The sequence below is a fragment of the Episyrphus balteatus genome, chromosome 3 (genome assembly GCF_945859705.1).
Source record: "Episyrphus balteatus chromosome 3, idEpiBalt1.1, whole genome shotgun sequence".
Lineage (NCBI taxonomy): Eukaryota > Metazoa > Arthropoda > Insecta > Diptera > Syrphidae > Episyrphus > Episyrphus balteatus.
In genome coordinates, this window is record NC_079136.1 from 112020202 (window position 1) to 112034233 (window position 14032).

The window sequence follows — 14032 nt, forward strand, 5'->3', positions numbered from 1 at the left end:
GGTCTTCAACGAGATATTCATAAATCAAAAAAACCGTTCTATGACAGGTACCGTTAATAAAGGTAAAAAAAATATTTTTTTTATTTCGAAAGTTGGCTCTTATGTGTAATACTACACTCAAAAATTTTAATCAAAATCGTTAGAGCCGTTTTTGAAAAAAATTAACTTTTCTATTTCCGTTATATGACAGGTACCGTTAGTTTTGGTCCTAAAAAAAAAATTCGAATTTGTCCTCTAGGGAATCACTCAAAACTGTTAACTACCAAGTTTGAACAAAATCACTCGAATAGTTTAGGCTGTAGCTCGAGGTACATACATACAGACAGACAGACAGACAGACAGACAGACAGACAGACAGACAGACAGACAGACAGACAGACAGACAGACAGACAGACAGACAGACAGACAGACAGACAGACAGACAGACAGACAGACAGACAGACAGACAGACAGACAGACAGACAGACAGACAGACAGACAGACAGACAGACAGACAGACAGACAGACAGACAGACAGACAGACAGACAGACAGACAGACAGACAGACAGACAGACAGACAGACAGACAGACAGACAGACAGACAGACAGACAGACAGACAGACAGACAGACAGACAGACAGACAGACAGACAGACAGACAGACAGACAGACAGACAGACAGACAGACAGACAGACAGACAGACAGACAGACAGACAGACAGACAGACAGACAGACAGACAGACAGACAGACAGACAGACAGACAGACAGACAGACAGACAGACAGACAGACAGACAGACAGACAGACAGACAGACAGACAGACAGACAGACAGACAGACAGACAGACAGACAGACAGACAGACAGACAGACAGACAGACAGACAGACAGACAGACAGACAGACAGACAGACAGACAGACAGACAGACAGACAGACAGACAGACAGACAGACAGACAGACAGACAGACAGACAGACAGACAGACAGACAGACAGACAGACAGACAGACAGACAGACAGACAGACAGACAGACAGACAGACAGACAGACAGACAGACAGACAGACAGACAGACAGACAGACAGACAGACAGACGGACAGACAGACAGAATTGCCGGACCCACTTTTTTGGCATTCTCCATCATCGTAATGTCATGTAAAATTGTTATCTCGAGTTCGATTTTTTTTACGAATCCTAAACTTGCCCTATAGTTACGGTGACCATCCGTCCCGGTTTACCCGGGACTGTCCCGTATTTCTACAGCTTGTCCCGGGTTTTTATTTAAGAAACCCGGGACGTATAAGTGTCCCGTATTTTGTAATTTGTCCCGTGATTGTCCCGTATTTGCACATTCTCTGATTTTTGTATTTAATATTTTAAATACTTTGTACGGAAAACAAGAAAACAGTGGTTGGAAATTAAAATTTTTCTAGTACGCTGCTGAAGCAAAACGAAAAATTTTTTAAGTCTCCAAGCTGCGTACTGTGCAACGAAAAGCAAAATTTTCGTTTACGATTTCGTTGTGCTGGTTTTGTATGAAAATTTTCGTTTTTCCTCTAAACTAGGCTTTAGTTTTTTTTAAATGTTCGTCAATTATTTAGTTCCAGCTTCTGTTTGTCAGGTTGCTACACCAGGAAAAATGTTTTCGAATAAAGAACAACATATGGAAGAGTAAAGAACCCAGATAAGTTTCAAAACTTTTAAGGACATGTTAAAAATTGTGTTAAGGTTCTTACAATTTCAAAACCATTTAAATAAAAATGTTAAAAAACAGCTCTCCCGAATTTGATTAAAAAAATATTTTTTTAGAAGTTATTAACAGACAATATAAAAAAACCATTTTCTTGATTTCTGATTTCGTAAAAGACTTAAATGATTTCAACAAAAACGCTGCAATAAAATCGTTTAGGAAATCTTAATATCAAAAAAAGGAAGAATTATGAAAACTCATTTAAAAAAATTTTTAATTTTTTTTTTTTAAATCAATATTTTCAAAACGATCCAACGAATTTTTTATCCGTCCCGGGTTTGGCTTCCAGAAATATGGTCACCTATAGTACCTATATCGCAAGTAAAAAAAGAATTAAATTATTATTCCTGAAAAAGTTAAAAAAAAAATTACTTCTTAAACATTTGTTTTTATTTAATACTAAAAACTTACAGCCCTATTTATAAACTCATCATAGACAGTGCATAGCATTATGTACTCTTTATAATGTCTTTAACCCTTTCGGACCCAGCGTTACTCTCATGTAACATTTTTTTAAAAATTCGTAAAAATTAAACAATTTTTTTGGTAACAATGTCTTATTTGAAAGATAATAATGCCTAGTTACTGGATTATTACAAAAAGTAAAACAAATATCATACTTTTAATTTTTTTTTTATCGAGAAAGGGACTGAAATTCACATTTTTTTTTTTTTTTTTGCAAAAAAATTTTTCTTATAGATGGTCATAATTTTGAAAAAAAAAAGATATAAAAAATGTTAATGCAGAAAGTGTTTTGTTTTTTTGCTTAGAAGAAGTAGCATACATTAAAGTTTCATAAAAAGTTATTATCTCAGTTCTCCGACTTTTTTTGGTGGTCATAGGTAGTGCATGTTGCTTACATGTAACATGAGAAAAACACATTAGTTTTGCTATTTATTATTTTGGAAAATAACTTTTTGCTATTCATATTTCTTAGTTGTGATGTTTTTGACCCGATAATACCAAAAAACATTTTTTAATATTGATTTTCATAGCTTGGGTTCGAAAGGGTTAAACAGAAAATTGTTATTTATAAACTTTATGCAACGTTTAATAGAGGTTGTATAAGCTAAACGCGTTTTTAGAGCCTGAATTAGAATATATTTTGCTTAAATGTCATTTGAACTTCACATAATTTTCAGAAAAAGAAAACATAGCAATGATTTGTATATTTTTTTTCATTGAAGAATTTATTTTTTGAATTACATTTGCAATTAAGTGAACAATTTGAAATCAACTAAAACAAAAAATAAGAAATGTGGAGATTTTTTCCTGATATAATTTGCTGATTTATTATGTATGTATGTTATGTATATTATGACATCGAGAACTATCGCTCACGTTTTTTTTTTTGTTTATTGTCGAAACAGACAGAGTTATTTTATCGACAGATTGAGTTGTTTGTCGTGATTAAAAGTAATAATTTTCCATTTTTTACCGACTTACACTGAACCAAATCCTTACGTAAATACAACGAAAAAATTCGTTGAGCCAACGAAAATTTAATTAATTTTCAGCCGATGAAAAATTTAATTGGCTCAACGAAATGGCTTTCATACGTTAATGAAGAACTTCATCAATCAATGAAAACTATAGTATTTTAATGAAATTTTTCATAAAAATTTTTGATCGAGAATTAATGAATTTTTACATCACCTTCATCAATTAACGTTAAATTTAATTAAAACTTTCGTAAGCTAACGAAGTTTTTCGTAAATTTTATGAATATTTTAATTAAATTACGAAAAAATATTCGTTAGCTAACGAAACTTTTCGTTGTATTAATTATTTTTTTAGTAGATTATTCTCACATTCTTTTCGTAGAATAACGAATTTTTTCGTTAACCTACGAATTTTTTCATTCATTTTTCTTTTTATAAATATTTAATTGGACCTGTTAAATCATTGATGTCCAAACAACAAATTGGCGTTTATCCCGGTGGAACTCACTTGGACTCATCAGTTGACTGACTTATCGTGAGACACCTTGTCAATACGCAAATATTGTACGCAAATATTGTTTATATTCAGCTCAACTTACATAGATTTTTAAACAAAAACCTAATGTGAACTATATCCAGCAAGATTAAGTTTTTCATCATTACAACAGAAATGCACCCAAGTCTAGGTTTTTTTTTTTTTTTTTTGTAAGGCAACGATTTTTTTTCGTTAACTGATGTATGTTTTCATAAGCCAATATAATATTTCATTAGTATATGAAGAATTTTCATAAGCTTATGAAGATTTTCGTTAGTTAATGTTGAATTTCATAAGTTAATGAATTTTTTCGTTACTTAATTAAAACTTTGATCAAGTAAGGACAAAATTCTTATTTTTATTGTTTAAAATGAGTATGAAATTTTGGGATCGGGTCAATATTCTGGCTTCAAAATTCTGCTTTTCAAAATTCTGCTTTTTTAACGAAAATTCTGTTTTTCAAAATTCTGCTTTTTTTCTATTCTGCTTTTCAAAATTATGCCAGTTTATACTTAAACAAAAAAATTCTGCCAATTCTGTTTTTTTTATAGCTTATTAAAATTTTTGAATATTCATCTTCATTTGACAAATTAAAAAATTTTAAATTATTTTCGGAAATGTTTAGTATTAAAAACCTTTTCTTAATATTTTCAAATTTATTCATTTATAAAACAAAAATTAATATGCATTCAAAGAATGACAAATTATTTAGGTAAGTAATCAAATAAGCAGATAATTTTTCAAGAAGATGATTTTACAGAATTTTGCAAAAAATTAAAAAAAGCCATTAACATTTTCCAAACCCTTTTTTAATTTTTTGCAGAATTTTGAAAAACAGAATTATGAAAAGCAGAATTTTGAAAAACAGAATTTTGAAAAATAGAATTTTGAAAAGCAGAATTTTGAAAGCAGAATTTTGTAAAGCAGAATTTTGAAAGCAGAATTTTGACCCCGGCAGAATTTTGACCCCAACCCTGAAATTTTTCGTTAAGTGATGAATCTTTTCATTAAGTTGGATTTTTTGGCACTAGGTAGGGAGAAAAAGTGTATGAAACGTTTTCATTAATTGATGAAGGTTTTCATATTACGAAAAATTACATATTTTCGTTGAGCCAACGAAAGTTTCGTTGGGTCAACGAAAATGTAGTGTATGAAACGATTTTCGTAATTTTACGAAATTTATTATTTTCAGTGCATAAACTTTCTTCTTGCAAAAACTGTTTGAATATTTCTGATATCTCTTTTACTGCCCGAGATATTTTGAATTTAAGTAGGTACCTTTGTCTTTGGCTCAGACAAATTTAACTTTTTTTGCCACAAGAACCAAAATATACTTTTCTAAAAGTTTAAGGCTTGCTGAACTCGAATTTGGAGTCAAAAATATTCAATTAGCGTCCGTTCTTGAAATATTACCGTTATGAAATGCAAAAAAAGTTTTTTTTTATAACTGTTATATTTTAAAAACGGAGGCCAATAGACTTCGGATTCGAGTTCAGTAACCCTAAAACCTTTTGAAAAGTATATTTTGGTTTTTGTAGCAAAAATTTTGTAGCCACTGACGTTACCTTTAGATTAAGTTAAGTTTATCTTTGGCTTACTAACTGAAATTTTCGGATATCTCGACCAATAAAAGAGATATCGGAAAGATTCAAAAAGTTTGTGAAAGAAGAAAATCTGTTCTTATAGATATTTTTACAAAATTTATTATAATGAATTACCTCACTTAAAAACATAGCCTGGAAAACAGCCAAAATGACGTTTTTTTGGCATTTTATAACGGTAATATTTCGAAAACGGAAGCAAATCAAATTTGTTTGACTTTAAATTCGAGTTCAGCACCCCAAAAACATCTAGAAAAGTATATCCTGGTTCTTGTGGCAAAAAAAAGTTCAATTTTGTTGACCAGTGAATTCTTAATTTTATTCAAATTATTCATTTAAGAATGCAATAAAAAGCTTCAGTTAATTTTAAGATAGATTTACCAAAAGAGCAATTATCTATGTAGTCGTGCATTTTATTTTATTTTTTTTTTTTTCTGAAAATAGGTACGAGGTAGGTAGGTACCTACCTACCTACATCAATGATCAAATGAATCAATGAAATCATGTTGTGCGCTTTTTTAATTAATAAAAATCAAACGGGTTTTAATTATCATCTTTCACTAATATCGAGCAAATGGAACTTGTATTACTATCGGTAACTTAGCAAATATATCCCATATGGTCTAGTGGCTAGGATATCTGGCTTTCACCCAGAAGGCCCGGGTTCGATTCCCGGTATGGGAAACTTTTTGTCTTTTTTTTTATTTTAACAGTTTGGTACAGTAATGTATTCTTCCATTCAATCTATTTCTATTTTTTTAATATTCACTTTGTTTTTTTTTCTGGCAAATTGGTTTGTGTCCTTGGTTAACATAGGTGTTCCGAATCGATAGAGTCTCTCAAACTGTTGACTTCCAGTTGGAAATTCATACCTATAAATAATTTTGATTGACTTAAGCGACATCTTGTGGTGAATAAAAAAAATAACTTTGAATTTTGCATTGTATATATATTTCTAAAAATATATATACAATGAATTTTGCATTGTATATATTTTTGTTTTATAAAATAAAAATTAGTACTGGGTTGTGGGAACTTGCTGTTATGTTTAAAAATTAAATTAAACACCACAGCGTTTAAGATAAATGTCATATAGTTATTTCAGAAATGACAGTGTGATCATTGTATATTATATTCCCATTGTATATTTATTCCTATTATAGTACTATAATAGTACTCTTATGAAGTAGAACTTTCTGTTTTGCGTGGCCACCGACCGGTGGGATCGCTAGTTTATTTTATATTTTAAACTTATGCAGGAAATTGAAATGCAGATCTACCAAAAAATGTCGTTAAAGTATTTTCTTCGATTGATAGTACTATAGTCGGTGGCTACGCAAAACAGAAAATTCTACTTCATGAGAGTACTATAATAATATATAATATATACAATGACAATGGTGTGATGTGCATAGTGAAATTTTAATTTTTTTGCTACGATAAACTATAAATCAAATCACAGACAAAACAGAACAATCATTTTCAGCGAATAAAATCCCTGAAGCTAAAATCATTGTATATATATTCTTATTTTTATTCTTAGAAATATATATACAATGCTAAAATTTCCAATTCCATTATTAAGGCCGGTATTCTTCAAGCGCTCATAAATTGAGATGTCGGAGTTATTCGGAATCAGCGATCAAAACTTAAGAATGGTCATAAGTTCTCATAAGTTTTTTTTTATAGTTTCTCAGAAGAGGATTTGAATGCATTTTAGTTATTTGAGCCAAAAACAGCATGAAAAAAAACATGGTCTATTAGCAATACTTCTGTTTCTTTTTGTTAATTTCTATCGGGTTAAAGATGTAAGATACTGGCCATATTCCTAAATGCAGTGTTGATAAGAAAAATTTATAAGCCGCAACCCCATTTTTTTTCAGGAGTTGTGCCTCTTGCGAGGAATTGACAAAGTCATCAAGAATATCATTGGTATGAAAAAGTGCATCTCTGCCACTAGGCCTTGCCCCCTCATGGTGTGTGGTTCCACAAATTAGATATTGTAACGATGAATTACCGAACTACTTTTAAGATAAAAGTCTGAACACACTACCTGCTACAGTAAAGGTAGAAATGTGAACGGACCTTTAGTAATTAAGAAACTACCCTCTGAACGCATCCAAAGAAATTCCCTCGACTGCTGAATATCCCAAAATATCCCACTGGACTGGAAGTATGAAGCGCCCCCTCTTGGAAAGGAAGCTTCGAGAAGCAAAGACGAGAACCTTCGAAGACATTCTCGAATTCCGAATTTCAGGTATAAAAGGGCAGCGTGGACACCGACCGGATACAGTTTAATCTTGAATGTGAAAGAGTACAGTACAAAGTGAAATAAAGTGTTGGAAATTGTTAGTAGTAAATAAAGTGATTGAAAAGTGTGTTTGTTTGAGCGAATAATAAAAGTAAATTGATTTGAAATAAAGTGTGTTCTTATTTGAACGGAAAGATAAGTGGAAGTTAAAATAAACGAAATAAGTTTTATTGTGAACCCGGAATAAAACATTACATTGGTGTCAGAAAAGTGGAATAAAACTTATTTATTTGTGCGAATCAGATAATTTCGCGAATAAAATAAAAAGTGCGCGTGTGTTTTAACAATAAACAAAGTGTAAAACATTTTGAAATAAGTAAAAGTGCTCGCGTTTTGAAAAGTTAAAATGGGTAAGACATTGAATCAGTTAAGTTTGACTGAGCTGAAGGCGGAATTAACTAAACGAGGTCTTCCTACTGCTGGATCGAAAAATGACCTCATTATTCGCCTGCAGGATTATTTAACCCAGAAAAACGAAGATTTGGATACATTTCAATTCGAAGTTGAAATGGTAGAAGAACGAGTAAGTACTAGTTCCGATATGTCATCCATGATGGCTGTTCTCCTTGCAAAATTTGAAGAACAGAAAGATCAAATGGAACAGCAACGTAAAGAACAAAAGGATGAACAGAAAAATCTTCTTGAACAAATTGAGACACAACGCAATGAACAAAGAGAACAAATGGAACAACAACGAACAGAGCAAAAGAGTGAACAACAGAATCTTCTCGAAAAAATTGAGAAACAACGTACCGAGCAAAAGAGTGAACAACAGAATCTTCTCGAAAAAATGGAGAAACATCTAGAAGAACATCGCGATGAGCAAAAGAATCTTCTAGAAGAACAGAAAAATCTTTTAGAGGGAAAGCTTGGTGATTTCGAGAAGAAGTTCACTGCTCTTGACGAGCGTGTTGAAGAAAACAAAGAAAAGCTGTTGGCAATGGACACAAAGTTCGAAGAGAAATTCCAAGACATTACTAAAGAGTTGGACAAGGTTCGAAAAATTAAGGCCCGAGAAAGTTCTGGTGAGTATACAAAGAAGAAGGAAATGCATCCACCAACCTTTGATGGACAAAGTTCTTGGTCGATCTACAAGAAACAGTTTGAGGCAGCTGCCACAACAAATGGCTGGGATGACGAAGACAAATGTATAGCGCTGACTCTTGCTCTTAGAGGTCCTGCTGCTGAGTTGTTACAAACTTTACCACCAGAAAAGAATGGTAACTTTAACGCTCTTGTCCAGGTCATTGAAAAACGCTTTGGAGATGGCCATATGCAGGAAGTCTTCCGCGTCCAACTCAATACAAGAGTCCAGAAAAGAGGAGAAACTCTGCAACAACTCCAAGCAGATATTGAAAGGTTAGCTCATCTGGCATATCCGACAGCAGGAGACGACATTATCAATCAGTTTGCGACAGAAGCCTTTGTACGTGCTGTATCTGATATAAATCTTCAGCGAGCAATTCGAACAGCTGGAAAACGTTCCCTTCCTGAAGCATTAGCGTTTGCACTCACTATGGAAGCAGCAGAACAGGCTTCTCAAGGCGTTCATCGGGTAAGAGAAGTTACAGTGGAGGAATGCTCTTGTCAAAAACTCGCATTCCAAAGAAACCAGCGAGACGGAGCTGCTCGATGCTGGAACTGTAACAAGACAGGACATTTCCAGCGGCAGTGCAGATTGCCACCAAGAAGAAATGCTTGCCAGCACTGTGGAAACAGGAATATTGCCCAACAACAGGTAAGCGATACAACCAACACTCATCCTCAACTTGATTCCCATTCGGGAAACGAGTAAGAACCAACTTCGAGGGGCAGAAGCTGGTTTCTGGTATCGATGGCCCCAGAACCACAATTCAAGTCTCACAAACTAAACGAGACAACAAAAGTCTGACAGTAGAGGCAACCATAAACAATAACCAACACGTGGCTACAATTGACACCGGTGCCACCGCCTCTATTGTACGAAGAGACTTGGTAAAGATGACGTGGCTACATAACATCAACAGCTATCGTCTGAAGACCGCCACAGGAGAAGCAGCAAGAGTGTACGGAGAAGTTCGTCTTGAGATCCGTATAGCAGAACTAAAGTTTTTACATGTGTTTTTGGTGGCAGATATATGTGACGAGTGCATCATTGGAATCGACTTTATGAAGGAGCATGGAATCATTTTGGATATCGGTAATCAAGTCCTGAAATACAGAAATGTAGAGATTCCAATGGTCTATGGCAGCGAAAACTCAACAACAATTAGAACTGTCATCAAAGAAGACATGTGCCTGCCTCCTTCTTCAGAAGTTTTTGTGTGGACGAAGTTAAAGGGGAACTGTGGAAACCATCGATACCTCATGGTCGAACCAGAAGTTGAGCAGAGTTCCGAAAACATCATCATCGGGAAGACTCTTGTGGCACCAAAGAACAACATGGTACCTGTACGGATACTTAACATCAAACCGTACCCAATCAAGCTTAAGAAAGGAGAAGTTGTTGGGCAATGTGAATCTGTGTCCGCAATAACTAAGATCAACGAGATGGACACACAGATGACTATGAACTCTGAGAAACTAAAGACTCAAATTCTCAAATCAGACAACTTGAGTCAACATCAGCTTAATGTGGCTTCTTCATGAATATGCTGATATCTTCTCTTCACCCAGCGGGCAATACGGCCGAACACAACTGGTGCAGCATCGAATCGATACAGGAGACGCTAGGCCGATTCGTCAACCAGCAAGACGTCTCCCCTTGGCCAAACAAAGTGAAGTTGAAGAAATGATATCGACAATGAAGAAAGACGGGCTGATCGAAAATTCCAAAAGCCCTTGGGCATCACCGGTAGTTCTCGTCAAAAAGAAGGATGGAAGCACTCGATTTTGTGTCGACTACCGCAGGCTGAATGATGTGACGAAGAAAGACAGCTACCCACTGCCAAGAATCAGCGATACTCTAGATGCAATGGAAGGAGCACAATGGTTTTCGACTTTGGATTTGAAGAGTGGCTACTGGCAGGTAGAAATCCATCCAGAAGATCGAGAAAAGACGGCTTTCTCCACAGGAAATGGTCTGTGGCAGTTCAATGTCATGCCGTTTGGGCTATGTAATGCCCCAGCTACTTTTGAGCGCTTAATGGAGTGCGTTTTAAATGGATTAACCTGGAAATCTTGCCTAGTCTATTTGGATGATGTCATCGTTTACGGGAAAACATTTGATGACCACTGTGAAAACCTAAAGGCTGTATTCCAGAGGCTACGAGAAGCACATCTTAAGTTAAATCCAAAGAAATGTGCACTTTTCAAGACCGAGGTTAAATATTTGGGGCATATCATCTCATCCCAAGGAGTAATGACTGATCCAGAAAAAGTTGACACTGTGAAGAATTGGCCAACCCCTCAGGACAAGCATCAACTTCGGAGTTTCCTCGGTCTGGCAACGTACTATCGACGGTTCGTGAAGGATTTTGCGAGAATCGCCAAAAGCTTGCACCAGCTTACGGAGAAGGGTAAACCCTTTAAATGGTCAGGTGAGTGTGAGAAAAGCTTTCAGGAACTGAAGCTACGGTTATGTGAAGCTCCTGTGTTGGCCTATCCGACTCCAGGCAAACAATTCATCATTGACGCAGATGCAAGTAATGTTGGAGTTGGTGCTGTTTTATCGCAAGTTCATGACGGAGAAGAAAAGGTCGTTGCCTATTTCAGCAAGGTACTCTCGAAACAAGAAAGAAACTATTGCGTGACCAGAAGGGAACTTCTAGCTCTGGTATTGGCAACAAAGCACTTCCATAAGTACATCTATGGACAGAAGTTCCTTCTTCGCACAGATCATGGTGCATTAAATTGGCTTTTGAACTTCAAAAATCCAGAGGGTCAAGTAGCAAGATGGATCGAGATACTCCAGACGTATCAATGTCAGATTCAACATCGAAGAGGAAAGCTACATTCAAATGCAGACGCATTATCTCGGCGGCCGTGCAAGCAAGACTGCAAGCATTGCACACGGCTAGAGGAAAAGGAAGTTGTCGCTGTAAGAAGAACGAGAGCTGATCCCATTTGCGGCTGGAGTAATGAAGAACTCAGGATGGCCCAACAGGAAGATTCGGACATCGAACCCATCCTTGCATGGAAGGAACATGAAGAGAAACCAGAATGGGCCGACATCTCCGACCGAAGCCCCAATCTCAAAGCATATTGGGCACAATGGGACTCACTTCATGTGCAAGAAGGGTTACTCAGGCGTAAGTGGGAATCCGCAGATGGTAAATCTTATGTAATGCAACTAATCGTACCTCAGTCAAAGGTTAATGATGTTCTCCGAGAGATGCACGAGGGAACTTCTGGAGGCCATTTAGGCATCAACAAGACGCTGGAAAAGGTACGCCAGCAATTCTACTGGTTACGTATGAGAGAAGACGTTGAAAAGTGGTGCCGAAAATGTGATACTTGTGCCGCTAGCAAAGGACCAGCTAGAAAAATGCAAAGCACGATGCATCAGTACAATGTGGGCACACCTTTTGAGAGGATTGCAATAGACGTGGCAGGTCCTTTTCCCGAAACCAACAAAGGAAACCGGTATATCCTCGTAGTGATGGATTACTTCAGCAAGTGGCCTGAGGCATTTGCCATCCCAAACCAGGAAACCAAAACAGTTGTGGATAAGATTGTCTTTCATTGGGTGAGCAGGTTCGGAGTACCCATGGAACTTCATTCCGACCAAGGAAGGAACTTCGAATCTAAGATTTTTCAAGAGGTTTGCTCACTCCTTGGCATCAAGAAGACGCGAACAACACCGCTTCATCCACAATCTGATGGGATGGTTGAGCGATTTAACAGGACACTTAAAGAACACCTGTCAAAAGTAGTCAACGATAATCAACGAGACTGGGATCGACATATTCCATTATTCTTGATGGCTTATAGAAGTGCAACACATAGTTCCACTGGACATACACCATCGGAAGTCCTTTTTGGTTCTACAATACGGCTGCCAAGTGAGATAAAATTCGGATGTGTTCCAAATGAGCCACAGGAAATAGATGAGTATGTTGATAACCTGAAAGAAACACTGGCTGACATTCACCAACGGACAAGGACAAATATAAAAGCGTCTAGTGACAGGATGAAAACAAGATATGACGCGCGAGCGACAGCAACAGGGTTTCAAGAAGGAGAACTTGTGTGGTTTTACAATCCCCACCGACAAAAGGGACTATCACCGAAGCTACAACAAAACTGGGAAGGCCCTTACACAGTAATAACCAGAATCAACGACGTGGTTTACCGTATACAGAGAGGGGTAAGAGGCAAATTAAAGGTAGTTCATTGTGACCGTTTACATCGTTATAATGGTGAAAGTAGCAATGGAGTTGTTCGGGACGAACAATCCTAAGAGGGGGGCAATGTAACGATGAATTACCGAACTACTTTTAAGATAAAAGTCTGAACACACTACCTGCTACAGTAAAGGTAGAAATGTGAACGGACCTTTAGTAATTAAGAAACTACCCTCTGAACGCATCCAAAGAAATTCCCTCGACTGCTGAATATCCCAAAATATCCCACTGGACTGGAAGTATGAAGCGCCCCCTCTTGGAAAGGAAGCTTCGAGAAGCAAAGACGAGAACCTTCGAAGACATTCTCGAATTCCGAATTTCAGGTATAAAAGGGCAGCGTGGACACCGACCGGATACAGTTTAATCTTGAATGTGAAAGAGTACAGTACAAAGTGAAATAAAGTGTTGGAAATTGTTAGTAGTAAATAAAGTGATTGAAAAGTGTGTTTGTTTGAGCGAATAATAAAAGTAAATTGATTTGAAATAAAGTGTGTTCTTATTTGAACGGAAAGATAAGTGGAAGTTAAAATAAACGAAATAAGTTTTATTGTGAACCCGGAATAAAACATTACAATATTATTAGTATTGTTAATCACTATCTACCATGTTTTCGACCAAGATTTAATTCTATTTTTTTTCTAGGTTACTACATAAAGATTACAGGCTAAAGTTCTTGTCAACTCAAAGGCACAAATGCTCATAAAAAGAAGAACAAGTGCAACGGAGCTCAGGGTCGGACTGGCCATATAACCTATATTGCGATTGCCACCCGCCCTCAGCTATCCCATAGTTACAACGTACGCCTCTTGGGGCCCTGCTCCTATACTCTATTTATTTATTTTTAAGATGTAATTTCTAAAAATAGAAAGAAGCACCAAAAATCTTAATAAAAGTTATTTTTCTTTTCCGAGTAGGTATTATAATTTTTGTTTGAGTTCCGTGGATCAAGCAGCGGCGGCGGGCAACTTTTATCATTTTGCCACCCGGGCCTCTTTGCCCCAGTCCGACCCTGACGGAGATACAGGCTTGGAAGAAAGGCACATGTGGGTACTGTATACTCTGAAATTATTACTCCTAGAGAAAAATGATGT

General features: G+C 36.1%; 1 non-coding gene across 1 annotated transcript; it reads left to right on the forward strand.

The window, feature by feature from the left end:
• The first annotated feature begins 5918 nt into the window (after positions 1-5918).
• On the forward strand, positions 5919-5990 carry Trnae-uuc (transfer RNA glutamic acid (anticodon UUC)). Its single transcript has one exon. It is a non-coding gene; the product is annotated as a tRNA-Glu (tRNA).
• Positions 5991-14032: the final 8042 nt, after the last annotated feature.